This window comes from Schistocerca serialis, chromosome 12, assembly GCF_023864345.2.
Source record: "Schistocerca serialis cubense isolate TAMUIC-IGC-003099 chromosome 12, iqSchSeri2.2, whole genome shotgun sequence".
In the NCBI taxonomy this organism is placed as follows: Eukaryota; Metazoa; Arthropoda; class Insecta; order Orthoptera; family Acrididae; genus Schistocerca; species Schistocerca serialis.
Window position 1 is genome coordinate 169,111,429 of NC_064649.1, and position 18,521 is coordinate 169,129,949.

Sequence of the window (18,521 nt, forward strand, 5' to 3'; positions counted from 1 at the left end):
TGAACTTTCTGATTTTTCCTCCAGTAATTCGTGTAAGACCGTATCGGACCGAAGATTCTTTGGGCTTGGGTCGCCCCTCCCGGATTTTCCCTTCCCTTGGTTACGAGCTACATTCTCATTTGGTTGCATCGGTATTTTACTTCGTGGCTTATCTGGAGGAGCAGCAGCAGACGCTTTCGCAGTTTCGGTTGCCGGCGCCTGTCCTGAGATGTTGACCGTGATTTCAGTTTGGCCACCACTTCCTCGTTCTTTATTAATTTCACCCACTTCCTGATTGAGGGAAACAAATGGAGACTGCAGTTTTGCAACCTCTCCATGAATCTGTTTATTAACAGATAGCTGCTGATCTTTGCAATCGGCTACTGCACCTGTTGTTTCTTGCAAATTAATGCTGATTACACCCCCTTCGCCGGCCGGAGTGGCAGAGCGATTATAGACGCAACAGTCTGGAACCGCGCGACCGCTACGGTCGCAGGTTCGAATCCTGCCTCGGGCATGGATGTGTGTGATGTCCTTAGGTTAGTTAGGTTTAAGTAGTTCTAAGTTCTAAGGGGCTGATGACCTCAGCAGTTAAGTCCCATAGTGCTCAGAGCCATTTGAACCATTTTTGAACACCCCCTTCATTTTCTGGTACCGTATGTGTATAATCTTTCTGTTCATCAGTTTCTATTCGCATTTTGCCTTCAGGTTCCTCTGCCTCCTCATCGCACTGTTTTTGCTTGCGAAGCGAGGGAGTGGGACAAGACAGCTCGTCCTCTGAACAACTATCAGTTATCTCCAGAGGTCGTTTTTTCGTTTGCATTTCAGTTTCACGAGTAGTGGTAATAGGATTTCCCTTTGTTGTTAACGGGCGAAATTGAATGTTATCGTGATGGGAGACATCAGCTTGGCCCGCTGCGTTAACATCCTCAACCAGTTGATCCGGGCTATTCTTTGGTAACAGATCATTTAAGGCAAGCTTCTGACGCTGTATCAAATTACTTTTAAGAACAACAGTTCGCCGCGGACGTTCCTGTCTGAAGTGGCCGGTTTCGTTACATATATGACACGTAGGCTCCTGACCTGTATAAACAATTTGTGCCTTATACCCACAAACAGTTATGTGAGACGGAATGTTCGTCTTAACGTCCATCTCCACACAGCGGACCCCGTTGAAACACTGCAGTTTAAAGCGAGGCGACCATCTTTCATTTGCAATTGGTTTAACGTCTCCGAGGAGGAGGAGGAGATTAGTGTTTAACGTCCCGTCGACAACGAGGTCATTAGAGACGGAGCGCAAGCTCGGGTGAGGGAAGGATGTGGAAGGAAATCGACCGTGCCCTTTCAAAGGAACCATCCCGGCATTTGCCTGAAGCGATTTAGGGAAATCACGGTAAACCTAAATCAAGATGGCCGGAGACGGGATTGAACCGTCGTCCTCCCGAATGCGAGTCAAGTGTGCTAACCACTGCGCCACCTCGCTCGGTGGTTTAACGTCTCCGTAGTTTGAAAGAGCTTCCTTAATCTTATCATTTTCAATTTCAATGGGAAGATTCAAGACACGAACGGTTTAGTAATGAATGTGCGCTCTATAGATGGAAACCTTACTTTTATTACCATTTCTATGCACAAAATTTACTTCATAGCCCCACTTTCGTAACACTTTATCAACAGTCGCAGCACTGATTAATTTGGCAAAAACACAGTATTTTTCATGATCCAGATGCCAGGTATGGGCGGTTTCTGAACTGAGACCAATTACCTGTGTAATCCAGTCATCTGTTTCCAGGGATGTCGGCTGAACAGGACGGGATTCCTTGTCAAAAGCAAATACCAGGGTATTCTTCCTGAGGTTTGTAGTCATGGTTAATCCAGCGACGCAATTTCGGTTAAACAACCTAAATTCCAATTAGCAGCAGCAAGACCAGAAAGAGCGATCAGATCACAAGGAATAGGAACGAACACGGAGGTTAACGGACGGACAGCACTCGGCGAAGCACAAGTACAGCGATGTAAACACGGAAGTGCAGCGCAACAGTTAGCAGTGGCTGAAACGGAACTGAGGTATTTGTCTCGACCTGGTGTATTTCTGGCAGAACATCCAGTTAAAGATTCAGTCTCTACACTACTGTCTTTATCACTTTCACCACTTGTTTCATTCAAGGAAATCACAAGCTGCAAAATAAATTCGTATTCACTTTTCCACAGTTCATATACTGTATTATGTTCACTTTCAATTTCGTTGACGCTGTCTGATATAACATCACTTCCTAAACTGTCCTCAAACCATTTTAAAACAGCACCTATCAAAGTCAGGGTCTGTAATGTGAACAGTAGGCGTAGATGTGGCTACTGAATCCATAACGCAATAGTCCCATGTGCGGGCTCGGAGACCGCTAGCACGAAAGAGGCAGTAATAGTGTAGGTCCGCGTCACATTCAAAAGGGTACTGATAAAGGAAACCACGACAGCTTCGTGGAAGAACAACAGGAAAACGCTGTAATCGCCTACATCAACATTACGCATTATCAACAGAGTAACAATAAACGCTAGCGGTCTGTGAGAACGCACCTGGGACGTTAAGGGTTAACTAATTACACATACTAAAAGCTCTTGAGCAGTAAGAATTGATGGTTTGCCGTACGTCAGATCCACTTATACAAATGGTACTAGGAAAGTTTTGCAATACGACGCAACAATAAATCGCAGGAGGCTGATTGTAGCCGTGTTCTGAGAGTATCTTCATACATTGTAGCCCTTGTGCCAAATCTGTGGGCGCAGTCGTACACTTGCAGGGTTAGTTTGAAGTGCTTGCTATGGCATCGTGGTTACCAAGTGACATTCGAGCAGTTCTGCGGTACAACTTCGAGCGTTATTCAAACATAGTGCAGTGCTTTGAAGAAATTACTCTTGCACTCGGTGACATGTGTTCATATCGTACCGCTATATTCAGGTGGTACAGAGAACTCCAAAGAGGGAATTTCACTCTGGAGGACGCACAGAGGACGAAAAGGTCACGATCATCAGTTACGGAGGAAAGCATTGATGCTGTGAGGAAAATGCTAGACGAAGACACCTATACGCAGATAGAGGATACCTTAGGGCTAAATGCACCAGCTGTTCGTTCGATTCTGCACGATCATTTGCAAGCAGAGAAACTATCTTGTCTCTGGGTGCCGCATAGACTGGACGAAGAGCAGATGACTCGACTTGTGACTTGGCACCAGTAAATGATGAAGAAGTTTTCTAAGGGACAATCTCAGTGTGTGACAGGTGACGAGACTTGGCTGTGCTATTATGACGTGCCGACTAAGACACAAAACAAAGTTTCGGTCTTTGAAGATGATGACACACCCGTAGATGTCAGAAAATCCCGATCAGTAAAGAAGAAAATGACAGCTGTTCTTTTTTTTTTAAAAAAAAAAAAAACGATCTGAATTGTGGGGCGCGTTGTTTCGGACACACGGAAGACAGTCACAGTTAAGTGATACACTGAGCAATGCCTGCCCAACGTCATTCAATCTTTGAAGAACCTGCGACCAAAGTCAGGAATGGACACTTGGTTTTTCCAACGCGACAACGCTCTAGGTCACCGCGCAAAATCATGCAGCAAATATTTGCGGGGTACAGGACTGAAACTTCTTGAGCACCCTCCTTACAGTCCAGACCTCGTTTCTTGTCACTTTGCACTGTTCCCGCATGTTAAAATGAAGCTGAAAGGAGTACAGTTTTCAAGTGATGAGGCCCTCCTGAGGACTTGGGACAACGAGTGTGCCTTATTCCCTACAGAAACCTGGGAGAAATGGTTTAGGGATTGGTTTCGGAGGATGGAGAGGTGTATTCAATGTGGCCAAAATTACTTCGAAAAAATTAAATAAATCTTTTTTCCACTGTTCAATCGCCCAATGTTTACGCTGCCTACACCAAGCGAGGCGTCGTTTGGCATTTACCGTTGTGATGTGTAGCTCATGAGCAGCCGCTCGACCATGAAATCCGTTTTCTCACCTCCCGTCTAACTGTCATAGTACTTGCAGTGGATCCTCATGCAGTTTGGAATTACTGTGTGATCGTCTGGATAGATATCTACCTATTACACATTACGACCCTCTTCAACTGTCGACGATCTCTGTCAGTCAAGACGAGGTCAGCCTGTACGTTTTTGTGCTCTAAGTGTCCATCACGTTTCCACTTAACTATCACATCGCAAACTGTGGACCTAGGGATATTTAGGAGTGTGGAAATCTAGCGTACAGACTTATGACACAAGTGACACCCAATCACCTGACCATGTTCGAAGTCCGTGAGTTCCGCGGAGCGCCCCATTCTGCTCTCTCACAATGTCTAATGACTACTGAGTTCGCTGGTATGGAGTACCTGGCTGTAAGTGGCAGCACAATGCACCCAATATGAAAAACGTAAGTTTTTGGAGTTGTCCGGGTACTTTTGATCACATAGTGTATATCGTTCCCTTGCAACAGTCCTCGCGTCCACTGATCCATACTAATAAATATCTTAGGTGCGAATAAAATTTTCTCGGGCTTACAGCTGCGCATTCGTGTATCTTAGCTGCGTTCTCAGCTTCACGGGCCATCTTCGCTCGGACAGATCAATACCAAAAACTTGGAAGGAGACACAGCATTGGTCATATATTTTTGTTTATTATCGCAAAATCGATTTTCGGTCACTTAGTGACATCTTCAGTGCTGTAATAAATAACTTAAATTGGTAAGCACTGGTGTCAATAAGCTTACGGCGATCACATAGACTATGTGATCGCCGTAAGCTTATTGACACCAGTGCTTACCAATTTAAGTTATATATTACAGCACTGAAGATGGTCACTAAGTGACCGAAAATCGATTTTGCGCTAATAAACAAAAATATACTACCAATGCTGTCTCTCCTTCCAAGTATACCCATTATCTGGTCGTAGTGCACAGGACATTATGGAATCGCCAATCAATAAAATACCAAAAACGTTGTTTCGTTGCGCTATTTGACTACGATTCTGTTTCGTTTTCTCATGGCACTGATCAAATGAATCAGTGGAGGAAAATTAAAAAAAAAAAAAAACAAAAAAAAAAAAAAAAAAAAAAAACAAATGCCGAAACCCGGGATCGAACCAGGGACCTTTAGATCTTCAGTCTAACGCTCTCCCAACTGAGCTATTTCGGCTTGTCCTCCAACACTTTGTGTGACTACATAACATATTTCGGACGCTACCTTTTTTCCTAAATGTAAAAGTAGTTTATTGTTTATAATACTGTCAGACTAATTAAAGGGAGGCGGCAGTTTGCACTTAGGTTGTGTTTATTTTGACGTCGTCTTTGTTTAGAATTAGTTTTAGTTTTATTAAGCCGTAACTGAGTGTTCAGCTACTAGAACAAGGTGCTAAGCGTATGAAAATGGCACAACGTATTGACTTTTGCTTCCGCTCGGTTTGATTTACAAAATGTACTGTTTTTGAAGGTTTCACTTCAAAACTGTGGTGGCAACATCAAAATTTCGACACAGGATGTATCGTACGTGTCTGTCTGCTCCGTGTTACGAACATGCTGATCAACATTATGTATTGTGCTATGAGACCAAGACGCTGCTGTGCTCCATTATATTGTTAATTACAAAAGGCCTATTTCGGCGTGATTGCCATCTTCGCGTTATAACAGGTGGTCTTGAATCCATATGACATAGACGTATCAGTTGCCGTCACACTAATACATAAGTTTGCTTCTTCGATGTTGGTGGAGCTATAATAAGTACTAAAACTTTTGCTGGCGCGATTGTTTTTGAAGTTGTCGAACTATGAAACTGCTCCAGCAAAAGTTTAACACCTACATCAAAGGGCGCGGACTTACAGCAGTGTGACAGCAACTGAGACATCAATGTCATATGGATAGCAAGACCACCTGATATATGCTGCAGATGACAATCACGCCAAAATAGGCCTACTGCAATAAACAATATAATCTAACACAGCTGCATCTTGGTCTCATAACATAATATATAATTCCCTTATATTGCATATAAGACGCAGTGGGCCCATATCAGTACAAACTGCTGAGCAACGTTTGTTTGATAACTTATGCTCACTTTCTCCAATTAATATTAATATGCTGTAGGAACACACCAAGAAATTTTGTCAGTTGCTCTAGTGTGATCACAATAAATTATTTAAGAAATTGAAATTTCTTGAATATTTCACAGACGAAATAAATTCTGGAACCTGAGATTGGTGTAATGAGGATGTTACATCCACATATCGTGGCTCCTTTCACATCCCACTCACATTCTGATAATGTCTATTAGGAATACATGCCATGGACATCATAAATGTAGACTAGATTACTTCACAGATATAAACATTGTATTTCTTACATTCTTAAAGTGTTAGGTTATTTTATTCTATTAATTTATCCTCAGATTGTGTTCCAAACATTCCGTAATGATGGAGGGTCTACAGGCTGTGGAGTGAGTCAAATTATACATCAGATGCAGGATATCAGTACTTACATAACATGTACCAACAACCAGTTACAACTTGCTGTAATCTACTCAAACTGATAATAAATTAGCAGAAATTATTGGAATTGTTTCAAGAGTACTTCATTATATATGAAACAAGCCACTGCTCTTCCTCTTACACTACTTTCGTAATACTTCCAAGTTAAGAATATATGTAACATCACCCAGGACACTATCATCTGTATATACTGATAAAGAACCCTGTTTGATGCAAATGTTAGTATGCAGCTGAATTTATAACCCAGAGTCCAAATACTCCAATAAATAATAGGAGTGGTTAATGAGTAAGTCTTTTACTTTTGTTTTGCATATCTGTGGTTTCCAGTTTCCTACCTGATGTCTGGTAGTTACATGTTGCAGGTTTTTACATAAGAATATAAAACTACATTCTGGATTCTAGACAGAGGTACACGGTCTATGTGTAAATTATTTTTATTTCTAGTATTATGGTTGTGAAGTCATCCTAAATTACTATTATCACAAACACTTTTATGGAGTAAATGTATTGGCACGTATACCTGTTATTTTGCCCATTTCTTTGTCACTTCCTCCTTTTTTAAGGTGTAATTCACGAATTCATGTCTAGTGCTACAATCAACATGTAGGCATCCTTCGCAAAATACCTCGAAGAAAACAATCTATTGACACATAAAAAACACAGATTTAGAAAATATCATTCCTATGAAATACAACTGGCTCTTTATTCTCGTGAAGTAATAAGTGCTACTGACAAGTTGATGGTATATTTATCGATTTGCAGAAGGCTCATCACTGTTCCTCCCAGGACCTTCTAATCAAATTCATAAAGAGCATAAAAAATGTACTGAAGGGTAATTTGTTTTGTATTATTACAAAATATGGGACAGATCGTCACAGATATAATACACGAGTTTGGGTGGCGTTTTAAAACAAAGGCGTTTTTAAAAATCTTGAGTGCTTGGTGCTCTGCAGTTTTAAGGTATTTATTAATGGACATCTTCTCAACACTATGAGCTGCACTTGAGATTTATTTGCTGCCCATGTGTTTTCAGTGTATAACCCATTGTCAGTGGCATCTGATACAGAGGAACAAGCAAGTGTATGTACACCAACTACTACAGCTTGACATATGTAATAGTAGAAATGTAAGTCTGCTTACATTATGTATCTCTGTAGCAAAGACATGTGTGTCAGCTATAAATTCTTTAGGATTCATAAGGTGAGTAAACTTATATTTCTGCTATTACATATACAGTTGTCAAGTTGTGGAAATATATCTCACACTGCTCAAATACAAAAACATTTGGGCAGCCAGTGTAATGAAGAAAGTCATAATACAAACAAAGTATTGTTTCTATCAGACAGTATGGCAGAAACTGTATGAAAATGTTGAACACTATATTACCAAGCAACTATAAGTGTACATCATTTGTAAAGTCTAATGGCATGTTGCTCACAACATACAAAATAAATCACTCAATTTAGGACAAAAATGACTATTTCATTATCCTAGCTGGAGCAAAAGACATAAATGAGAGAAAAGATGAATTTATGGGCTCACTGAATGAAACTATTTCGAAACCTATACAGACTCAATTAATACTCTGCGCAAGACCTTATAGATTTGATATCCCAGGAGAAAACCACAAGATCTCGGAGATGAACAAATATTTAATAAAAAGAACTACAATGACAAACCACATCAAAGAAATAAACATAAACAGGTTTTTTCAGTGAAAAGATTTTTCAAGACATGGATCACACATGGCAAAATTAGGAAAACCTAAGCTCTGTGCAAATTTATTGAAGGAGCTAAACAAACAGTAGGTCTACTATCAAATGGCTGATCCCGTCCTATCAACATATTCTATCTCCACATGCCAAAAAGTGGTACGACAATCCAGACAACATGGGAGATTCAACCATTGCTACAAGACCAACAGAAGCCGCAGAAGTTGAAATACAGGCTGCACTCTCCAAGAAGACACCACTACCACATGCAGGGCTGTATAAAGTACAGAATCTGCATCATCTCCTGCTGAAGTGAAAGATAACAGGAGAATGATGTTATCCTTAAATGAACACTAGCTAAAACAAGAACACATAAAAATGTATGTTCCACAGGTTGCACCTAATTACAAGTTACTGTAGACCCAAAGAAGGTTATGGGGGTTCCTCCATATATACAAGTTATTATTTAGATCTGAAATGTACTGTTCTGGATGTTAAGGACTTACATATTAAAAGTGTTTTTGAAGCAGCTGTACGCTTCTACCAACAGTAAGGATGAATATGATGCAGAGAAATTTACCAAATGCTTAGAAAAACTTATTGTCCATGTACAGAAATATACCAAATACAACATGCTAATTTTTAGAGACTTAAACATTGATGTTAGGAAAACATACAGCTAGAAATATTAATTTAGCAAATATGTTAAGGTCATATAATATTTTCTTTACAAATAAAAGTCCTATGGGGCTTCAATCCTGCCTTGATAACTTCATAACAAATGTACATAAAAGTGGATTTGAAGTAGAATTGTTTAATGTTGATCACCTATCAGACCACAAAGGTATACGGGTGAAATTAATTACTGAGAAGTTAAATGCAGACCAAAAACAAGTTCAGTACCAGGGTGTTAGATTATTGACTGATAAGAATATTAAGCTCTATAGGCAGGAACTACAACTAGTACACTGGTATACTCTCTTACTTTCTTCCAACAATGTTGAGGAAGCCTTCAACAGACTCATGAGCATTATTTCAAAAAGCTTTGATATCTGTTGCCCAAAGATCAGAAAACAATATAGTAATAAACTCAGAACGGTCAGAACACCCAAGCACCCAACACAACACAAAGGTTTGCACCTGACTGACAGAAATTAAGGCTCTTGGTAATTATTTGCTGTGAAAAAGTAAAAAGCAGTATTGTGAACAAAGCCACTTACAACAATCTCATAAGACTCGAAAGTACACAAATCGGAATAGCCAAATGTAGGGAAAATGAACATTTCATTGAAAACTCAAATAACAGATGCAAGGCAGCATGGAGGATTATAAAAGCAGAGTTGCGTACAGCTATAAAGACACTACAAGTGCTGTCAATACCACAGCACATGAATTTAATAAATTTTCTGTCAAGGCAGCAAACGCCACTATCATCCCAACTTCTGGTACGCATATTATCAGTTTCATGTACGCTCCTAATCTAAACCTCATTTCTGGCTATCAGTTTCTTTAAAAATGTTCAAACTCTGTGCCAACTTTCAAGTGGACAGGAATATAATTATGTGACGTGGTTAAATCAATAATAAAACTAGGAAATTCAAAATCTGAGGACATCCATGGCTTATCAAATTTTGTGATTAAAAAAATAGTGGATCTCATATCAAACCCATTTTGTACAACAATAACTGCACGTATGCTAGTGGCCATTTCCCAGAGCGTCTAAAAAGAACAGTTGGCATCCCTATTCATAAAAAGCAATTTCACAGCTGGTTATTCTCTCCAGAATAATAGAATACTGTGTCAATGGGATATTTGCACACATTTATCTGAAAACAATATTCTGACTCAAACTCAGTATAGATTCGGGGATCAACAGTGAAAGCAGGTGAGACACCATTTCTTTTGTACAAACCCCATTTGAACCAAAGTTATCTGCTGAAACCATTCTAATTGACCCAATCAAAGCATTTGATTTGGTGAACCATACAATACTACTGGAGAAACTTTGGTGTTATGGAGTCACAGACTTAGAACTCCCCCTCATAAGCTCCCATCTCACTGACAGGAAACAAAAATGTAGATTATAATAACAAAAGTTCCAATACTTAGATTAACTCAGAGCATTCCTCAAGGTTCCATGCTTGACCCTGTACCGTATATATTTGTGAATGATCTTCCCAATAACATGCCACATAACTCTGTACTAGATACTGATGACACAACATACATTAGCTCTTGGAAAGACATACACAAATTGCACTAGAAAACAAAGAGCAACTTAACCTCTCTAACACATGGATCAAAGCCAATGAGCTAGACAGCCAATGAGAAGACAGTGAACATCAATTTCAGTTTATCAAGCAGTGAAACTGAGAGCTCAATTGTTAAGCTACTTGGTATATACCTTCATTCCAAATTAACTTGGAACAAACAAACGGACCACATATGCAGAAAGCTCTCCACTTTACCTTCTTACTGACTAAACTACAGACATGTGTAACAACACCTTTGTTACTTAACTCCTGCTATCCCCCCTGCAGTTCCGGGGATTAGAATAGGCCCGCGGTATTCCTGCCTGTCGTAAGAGGCGACTAAAAGGAGTCCCTCCCCCTCACAGGGGTAGTTAGCGCCTGCGTCCGGAGACGGACAGTTCCACGACCTCTATTTGCGATCATTTTGCTTTTTCACTTCTCGTTTCTTCCTACCTTTGGTTGGTTCCTTTCTTTGCTCTTCTCCACCTCACTGTCTTCCTTACTCTTTCCCCTGCAAAATCTCCTTGCCTTGTTATTGCCTTCTTCTCCTTGCCTTCTCATTGCCTTCTTCTCCTTGCCTTCTCATTGCCTTCTTCTCCTTGCCTTCTCGTTGCCTTCTTCTCCTTGCCTTCTCATTGCCTTCTTCTCAATGCCTTCTCTGGTCTCCGCCTCGGCGTTTGAGACAGTCTGTCCTCTCTCTCTCTCTCTCTCTCTCTCTCTCTCTCCCTCTCTCTCTCCTTTTTCCTCTTCTTCCTTCCTCCTTGTGCGCGCCTGAAGGCCGACCCACGCGTTCGCACGCGTAATCGGTGACGGGGTAACGCGTAATTCCCCGCCCTGGGTAGACGTGTAAGGCACGCATGTACCCCCTGGTAAAGGCCAGGCCCTGGGAGGGGTGATTGCCTGAGCTGATACCTTCTGACCATGCCGATTGATCCCTCCGTCTGTTTCTCGGGAGGTGTGACCTGAGGTGCAAACATTCACCTAAGGCGGGATTGCCCTCTGAGAGGGTCCCCACAAGGAAGGAGCGTGCCATCGGAGACGCTGGCAATCATGGGGGATTCCTCCGCAATGGATTTCACTCCATCTCTCTCGACTTCTGCCCAAAAACGGAAACATGACCAGCCACCTGTGACAAAAGTACTACCGCCTGCCCCACAGTTCCTCGTCGTTTCTCGATCTGAGGACGGAAAGGATTTTTCGTCTGTCAACCCTTTCGTTATCCAGAAAGGCGTAGATGCCATAGCCGGATCTGTCAAATCTTGTACCAGGTTGCGTAACGGTACCTTATTACTAGAAACTGAGAGCGCCTTTCAGGCACAAAAACTGCTTCGGGCCACACTCCTGTACACGTTCCCTGTCCGGGTGGAGGCTCACTGAACTTTGAATTCGTCTCGTGGTGTAGTCTATACTAGCTCCCTCGACGGATTGACTGACGAGGAGATTCAATCTTTCCTCGCTGAGCAGGGCGTGACGGCTGTCCATAGGGTCATGAAAAAGGTCAACAATGACCTTGTACCGACCCGGACACTTTTCTTGACCTTCGATAGTGTTAAGCTGCCATCGCGCATCAAGGCGGGCTACGAGGCTATTCCTGTTCGCCCCTATGTCCCGACACCTACGCGCTGCTACCAGTGTCAGCGTTTCAATCACACTCGACAGTTTTGTTCCAATGCGGCTAAATGCGTCACTTGTGGCAGGGATGCCCATGAGGGTGACTGTCCACCTCCGTCTCCTCGTTGTGTGAACTGTCAGGGTGACCATGCTGCATCCTCCCGCGATTGTCCTGTCTATAAGGAAGAACGCTGTATCAAAGAAATTCGGGTCAAAGAGAAAGTGTCCACCTCGGCTGCTCGCAAGCTATTGGCTAGTAGGAAGCCCACGCTGCTCCCAGCGGGAAATACAGTACTGTCCTCGCCTCTCCTCGGACTACCAGGGAGGTGGCAACCCAGACATGCGATCTGACCTTCAGCACCACAGTCGTCCGTTCGGCCAGTTCTAAGATCGCGCGGTCGACGTCTCCTCTTCCTCCCATCACCCCACAGACACCAGCCCCTTCATCAGCTTCTGCTAAGACGAAGACCCAGAAGTCAGATGCACGGGCCTTCAAGAACGAACCGTCCCGTGCAGACTTCCTACGTACCTCGACCTCCCAGCCTTCGACCGGTACTTCCACCAAACGTCCTTCCAAGAAGGCTCATAGGAAGCACAGTTCTCCTTCTCCGCCACGGCGCATTTCTTCTCCTCCGCCACCCAGCGGTTGCCGCCCCAGGCCGTCATCCGTTTCGCCTGGCTGCACCACTGGTAGCCGAACATCTGGCCGTTCACCGGCGGAGGAAGCTCCCACTCCCGGCCATCTTAACAAGATGGCCGATGAACCTATAGACCCAATGGACGAAGACTGTCCGCCTACTGATAGCGGCGGCAGTGCTCGCTCGAAGCCAGGCCCTCAGCGGCCTTCGAGGTGACCCCTTCTTTCATCTTCCTTTTCTTCATACGATGGCACTTATTCACTGGAATATTCGCAGCATTCGCTCCAACCGAGAGGACTTGAAGTTGCTGCTCCGCTTGCACCGTCCGCTCGTCGTAGCCCTCCAGGAAACGAAGCTACGCCCATGCGATCAAATTGCCTTGGCACACTACACCTCTGTGCGTTTTGACCTACCCCCTGTGGTAGGTATTCCGGCTCATGGAGGGGTTATGTTGCTGGTCCGGGATGATATTTACTATGATCCTATCACGTTGCACACCGGCCTATAGGCAGTTGCCATCTGCATTACTCTCCCCACTTTTACATTTTCCATTTGTACCGTTTACACTCCATCGTCATCTGCCGTTACCAGGGCAGACATGATGCAACTTATTGCTCAGCTACCTGCACCATTTTTGTTAACTGGAGACTTCAATGCCCACCATCCCCTTTGGGGCTCTCCAGCATCCTGCCCGCGGGGCTCCCTGTTAGCAGACCTTTTCAACCAGCTCAATCTTGTCTGCCTCAATACTGGCGCCCCTACTTTTCTTTCGGACACATCTCACACCTATTCCCATTTAGACCTCTCTATATGTACTCCCCAACTTGCACGCCGGTTTGAGTGGTATGCACTTTCTGATACATATTCGAGCGACCACTTCCCGTTTGTTATCCATCTCCTGCAGCATACCCCCTCTCCGTGCTCCTCTAGTTGGACCATCTCCAAGGCAGACTGGGGGCTCTTCTCTTACAGGGCGACCTTTCAGGATCAAACCTTCACAAGCTGCGATCGTCAGGTCGCACACCTCACGGATGTCATTCTCGCTGCTGCTGAATATTCCATCCCTCACCCTACTTCTTCTCCACGTCGCGTACCGGTCCCCTGGTGGACTGCAGCATGTAGAGACGCTTTACGTGCTCGTCGACGTGCTTTACGCACCTTTAAACGCCACCCTACAGTGGCGAATTGTATCAATTATAAACGATTACATGCTCAGTGTCGTCGTATTATTAAAGAAAGCAAGAAAGCCAGCTGGGCTGCTTTCACAAGCACCTTCAACAGTTTTACTCCTTCTTCTGTTGTCTGGGGTAGCCTGCGCCGGCTATCTGGCACTAAGGTCCACTCACCAGTTTCTGGCTTGACGGTCGCGAATGACATCCTTGTGGCCCCTGAGGATGTCTCCAATGCCTTCGGCCGCTTTTTCGCCGAGGTTTCGAGCTCCGCTCATTACCACCCTGCCTTCCTCCCCCGCAAACAGGCAGAGGAGGCTAGGCCACCTAACTTCCGCTCCTCGAATCGTGGAAGTTATAATGCCCCATTCACCATGCGGGAACTCGAAAACGCACTTGGCCGATCACGGTCCTCCGCTCCAGGGCCTGATTCTATTCATATTAAGATGCTGAAGAACCTTTCTCCTGCGGGTAAAGGTTTTCTTCTTCGTACTTACAATCGCATCTGGATTGAGGGACATGTTCCCGCATGCTGGCGCGAGTCTATTGTTGTCCCAATTCCTAAGCCGGGGAAGGACAAGCACTTGCCTTCCAGTTATCGACCCATCTCGCTTACCAGCTGTGTCTGTAAAGTGATGGAGCGAATGGTTAACTCTCGATTGGTTTGGCTGCTTGAGTCTCGACGCCTACTTACCAATGTACAATGTGGATTTCGTAGGCGCCGCTCTGCTGTTGACCATCTGGTTACCTTGTCGACCTTCATTATGAATAACTTCTTGCGGAAGCGCCCAACCGCGGCTGTGTTCTTTGATTTGGAGAAGGCTTACGACACCTGTTGGAGGGCGGGCATTCTCCGCACCATGCATACGTGGGGCCTTCGCGGTCGCCTCCCTCTTTTTATTCGTTCCTTTTTAATGGATCGACAGTTCAGGGTACGTGTGGGTTCTGTCCTGTCAGACACCTTTCGCCAGGAGAATGGGGTGCCACAGGGCTCAGTTTTGAGCGTCGCTCTCTTCACCATCGCGATCAATCCAATAATGGATTGCCTCCCAGCTGATGTATCAGGCTCCCTTTTCGTGGACGATTTTACCATCTATTGCAGCGCGCAGTGTACACGTGTCCTGGAGCGCTGTCTTCAGCGTTCTCTTGACCGTCTTTACTACTGGAGTGTCGCCAATGGCTTCCGTTTTTCTGCCGAGAAGACGGTCTGTATTAACTTCTGGCGCCACAAAGAGTTTCTCCCACCGTCCTTACGACTCGGTCCCATTGCTCTCCCAATCGTGGAGACAACAAAATTTTTAGGTCTTACATTTGACAGGAAACTTAGCTGGTCTCCACATGTGTCATATTTGGCTGCCCGTTGTACCCGTTCTTTAAATGTCCTCCGTGTTCTCAGTGGTATGTCGTGGAGAGCGGATCGAACCATCCTGCTTCGTCTATATTGGTCGATCGTCCGCTCCAAGCTGGATTATGGGAGCTTCGTATACTCCTCTGCACGGCCATCCATCTTACGCCGCCTCAACTCCATACAACATCGGGGTTTACGACTTGCGATCGGAGCATTTTATACTAGTCCCGTAGAGGGTCTTCATGCTGACGCTGGCGAATTGCCACTCACCTACCGGCGCGATATACTGCTTTGTCGGTATGCCTGTCGGCTACTGTCAATGCCCGACCACCCGTCTTATCGTTCCTTTTTTGACGACTCTCTTGACCGTCAATACAGGTTGTATGTCTCTGCCCTGCTACCCCCTGGAGTTCGCTTTCGTCGCCTCCTTCAACACCTTAATTTTTCACTCCCTGCAACCTTTCGAGTGGGCGAGAGCCACACGCCACCTTGGCTCCAGGCTCAGGTCCGCGTTCACCTTGACCTCAGCTCGCTCCCAAAAGAGGTTACCCCCGGTTCGGTCTACCACTCCCGTTTTGTTGAACTTCGTTCGAAGTTCATCAATATGACCTTCATTTATACAGATGGCTCCAAGACCAATGACGGGGTCGGGTGTTCTTTTATTGTCGGGGCACAAAGTTTCAAATACCGGCTCCATGGCCATTGTTCGGTCTTCACAGCTGAGCTCTTTGCCCTCTACCAGGCTGTTCTTTACATCTGCCGCAACCGACATTCTGCTTATGTCATCTGCTCCGATTCCCTGAGCACCATCCAGAGCCTCAGTGATCCGTATCTGGTTCACCCTTTCGTGCACCAGATCCAACGCTCTCTCCAGCAGCTGGTGGACGTCGGTTCTCCGGTTAGCTTTATGTGGGTCCCTGGCCATGTCGGTATCCCTGGGAACAAAGCTGCAGATGCCGCGGCCAAGGCTGCGGTCCTCCAGCCTCGGACAGCTTCTTGTTGTGTCCCTTCATCAGATTGTAGCAGGGTTATTTGTCGGCGCATTTTATCGCTGTGGCATGCCGATTGGGCTGCACTTACAGACAACAAGCTTCGGGCCTTGAAACCTCTTCCCGCGGCTTGGACGTCCTCCTCCGGCCCTTCTCGGCAGGAGGAGGTCGTTTTGGCCCGGTTACGCATTGGACACTGCCGGTTCAGCCATCGCCATCTGCTGACGGCTGCGCCGGCACCGTTCTGCCCATGTGGGCAATTGCTGACGGTCCGCCACATTTTAATGTCCTGTCCGGATTTTAACACACTGCGTCTAGATCTTAACCTGCCATGTACTTTAGATGCCATTTTAGCGGATGACCCACGAGCAGCTGCTCGTGTTCTTCGTTTTATCAATTTGACAAACCTCTCTAAGGACATTTGATGATGCTGTTTTTTAATCCTATGCCTGTCAGTCTGTCTTTTATCGTGTTTTCCCTTTTAGTTGTTGTTTTGAACTTGTGCCTCGCGGTGCATTCTTAACGTAGTCAGGGCGCTAATGACCATTGAAGTTGTGCGCCCTAAAACCACAAAAAAAAAAAAAAAAAAAAAAAAACTCCTGCTATGTCTTCTTTCACTGCCATTTACAATATGGTGTCTCTTTACGGGGTAATTCTGCAGGGACCAAAAAATTTTCATCTACAAAAAAAGAGGATATCAAGTCTATTTATGGAGTTACAAACTCTAAAACCTCCTGCAGACCACTTTTTAATGACTTAAAGGTATTGACTCTCCCATCACTTTTTGTTGCCTAAAACTCGAACATCATCTTAAGGGAAGCTTTACACTAATATAAAATTTGGCAAATGAAACAGATCGATATCCCCACAGCTAGATGATACCAATTGCATAAAAATGCTGAAAGATGGATTACAATAAAATGAACTGATGTACCAGGTGGGCATAATTAAAGTTACCCTATTTAACACGGAAACTAATTACTGTACAAGTACCAAACTTGGTCAAATTAATGTCAGGGACATGGAGAAGAGAAATAATGCAGAATCAATGCTGCAGTGGTACGCTATGTGATCAAAAGTATCCTGATACCTGGCTGAAAATAACTTACAAGGTCATGGCACTCTCCATTGGTAATGTTGGAATTCAGTGTGGTTTTGGCCCACCCTTAGCCTTGATGACAGCTTCCACTCTCGCAGGCATACGTTCAATCAGGTGCTGGAAGGTTTCTTGGGGAATGGCAGCCCATTCTTCACAGAATACTGCACTGAGGACAGGTATCAATGTCAGTCGGTGAGGCCTGGCATGACATCAGCATTCCAAAACATTCCAAAGGTGTTCTATAGGATTCAGGTCAGGACTCTGTGCAGGCCAGTCCATTTCAGGGATGTTTTTATTGTGTAACCACTCTACGACAGGCCATTCATTATGAACAGGTGCTCAATCGTGTTGAAAGATGCAATCGCCGTCCCCAAATTGCTCTTCAACAGTGGGAAGCAAGAAGGTGCTCACAACATCAATGTAGGCCTGTTTTGTGATTGAGCCACACAAAACAACAAGAGGTGCAAGCCCCCTCCATGAAAAACACGACCACACCACAACATCACTGCCTCCAAATTTTACTGTTGGCACTACACACGCTGCGAGATGACGTTCACCGGGCATTCGCCATATCCACACCCTGCCATCCGATCACCACATTGTGCACCGTGATTCATCACTCCACACAACATTTTTCCACAGTTCAATCGTCTTATGTTTATGTTCCTTACAGCAAGCGAGGCATCGTTTGACATTTACCGGCATGGTGTGTGGCTTATGAGCAGCCGCTCGACCATGAAATCTAAGTTTTCTCACCTTCCGCCTAACTGTCATAGCACTTGCAGTGGATCCTGATGCAGTTTGGAACTCCTGTTTGAAGGTCTGGATAGATGTCTGCCTATTACACATTACGACCCTCTTTAACAGTCAACAGACGAGGTCAGCCTGTATGCTTTTGTGCTGTACATGTTCCTTCACATTTCCACTTCACTATGAGATCAGAAACAGTGGACCTAGGAATGTTTAGGAGTGTGGAAATATTGTGTACAGACATATGACACAAGTGGCACCCAATCACATTCATAGTCTGCGAGTTTCATGAAGCGCCCCCGTATGCTCTCTCACAATGTCTAATGACCACTGAGGTTGCTGATACAGAGTACCTGGCAGTAGGTGGCAGCACAATGCACCTACTATGAAAAACATATGTTTTTGGAGGTGTCCGGATACTTTTGATCACATAATGTACATCATACCATTACAT

The 18,521-nt window shown here is 44.4% G+C and overlaps 1 protein-coding gene and 1 non-coding gene across 2 annotated transcripts in view; both read right to left on the reverse strand.

Moving 5' to 3' along the window:
• LOC126427920 (uncharacterized) overlaps positions 1 to 18,521 on the reverse strand; it is a 176,264-nt gene that overhangs the window by 81,609 nt on the left and 76,134 nt on the right. The window lies entirely within an intron of this gene.
• Positions 5,082 to 5,154, reverse strand: Trnaf-gaa (transfer RNA phenylalanine (anticodon GAA)). Its single transcript has one exon. It is a non-coding gene; the product is annotated as a tRNA-Phe (tRNA).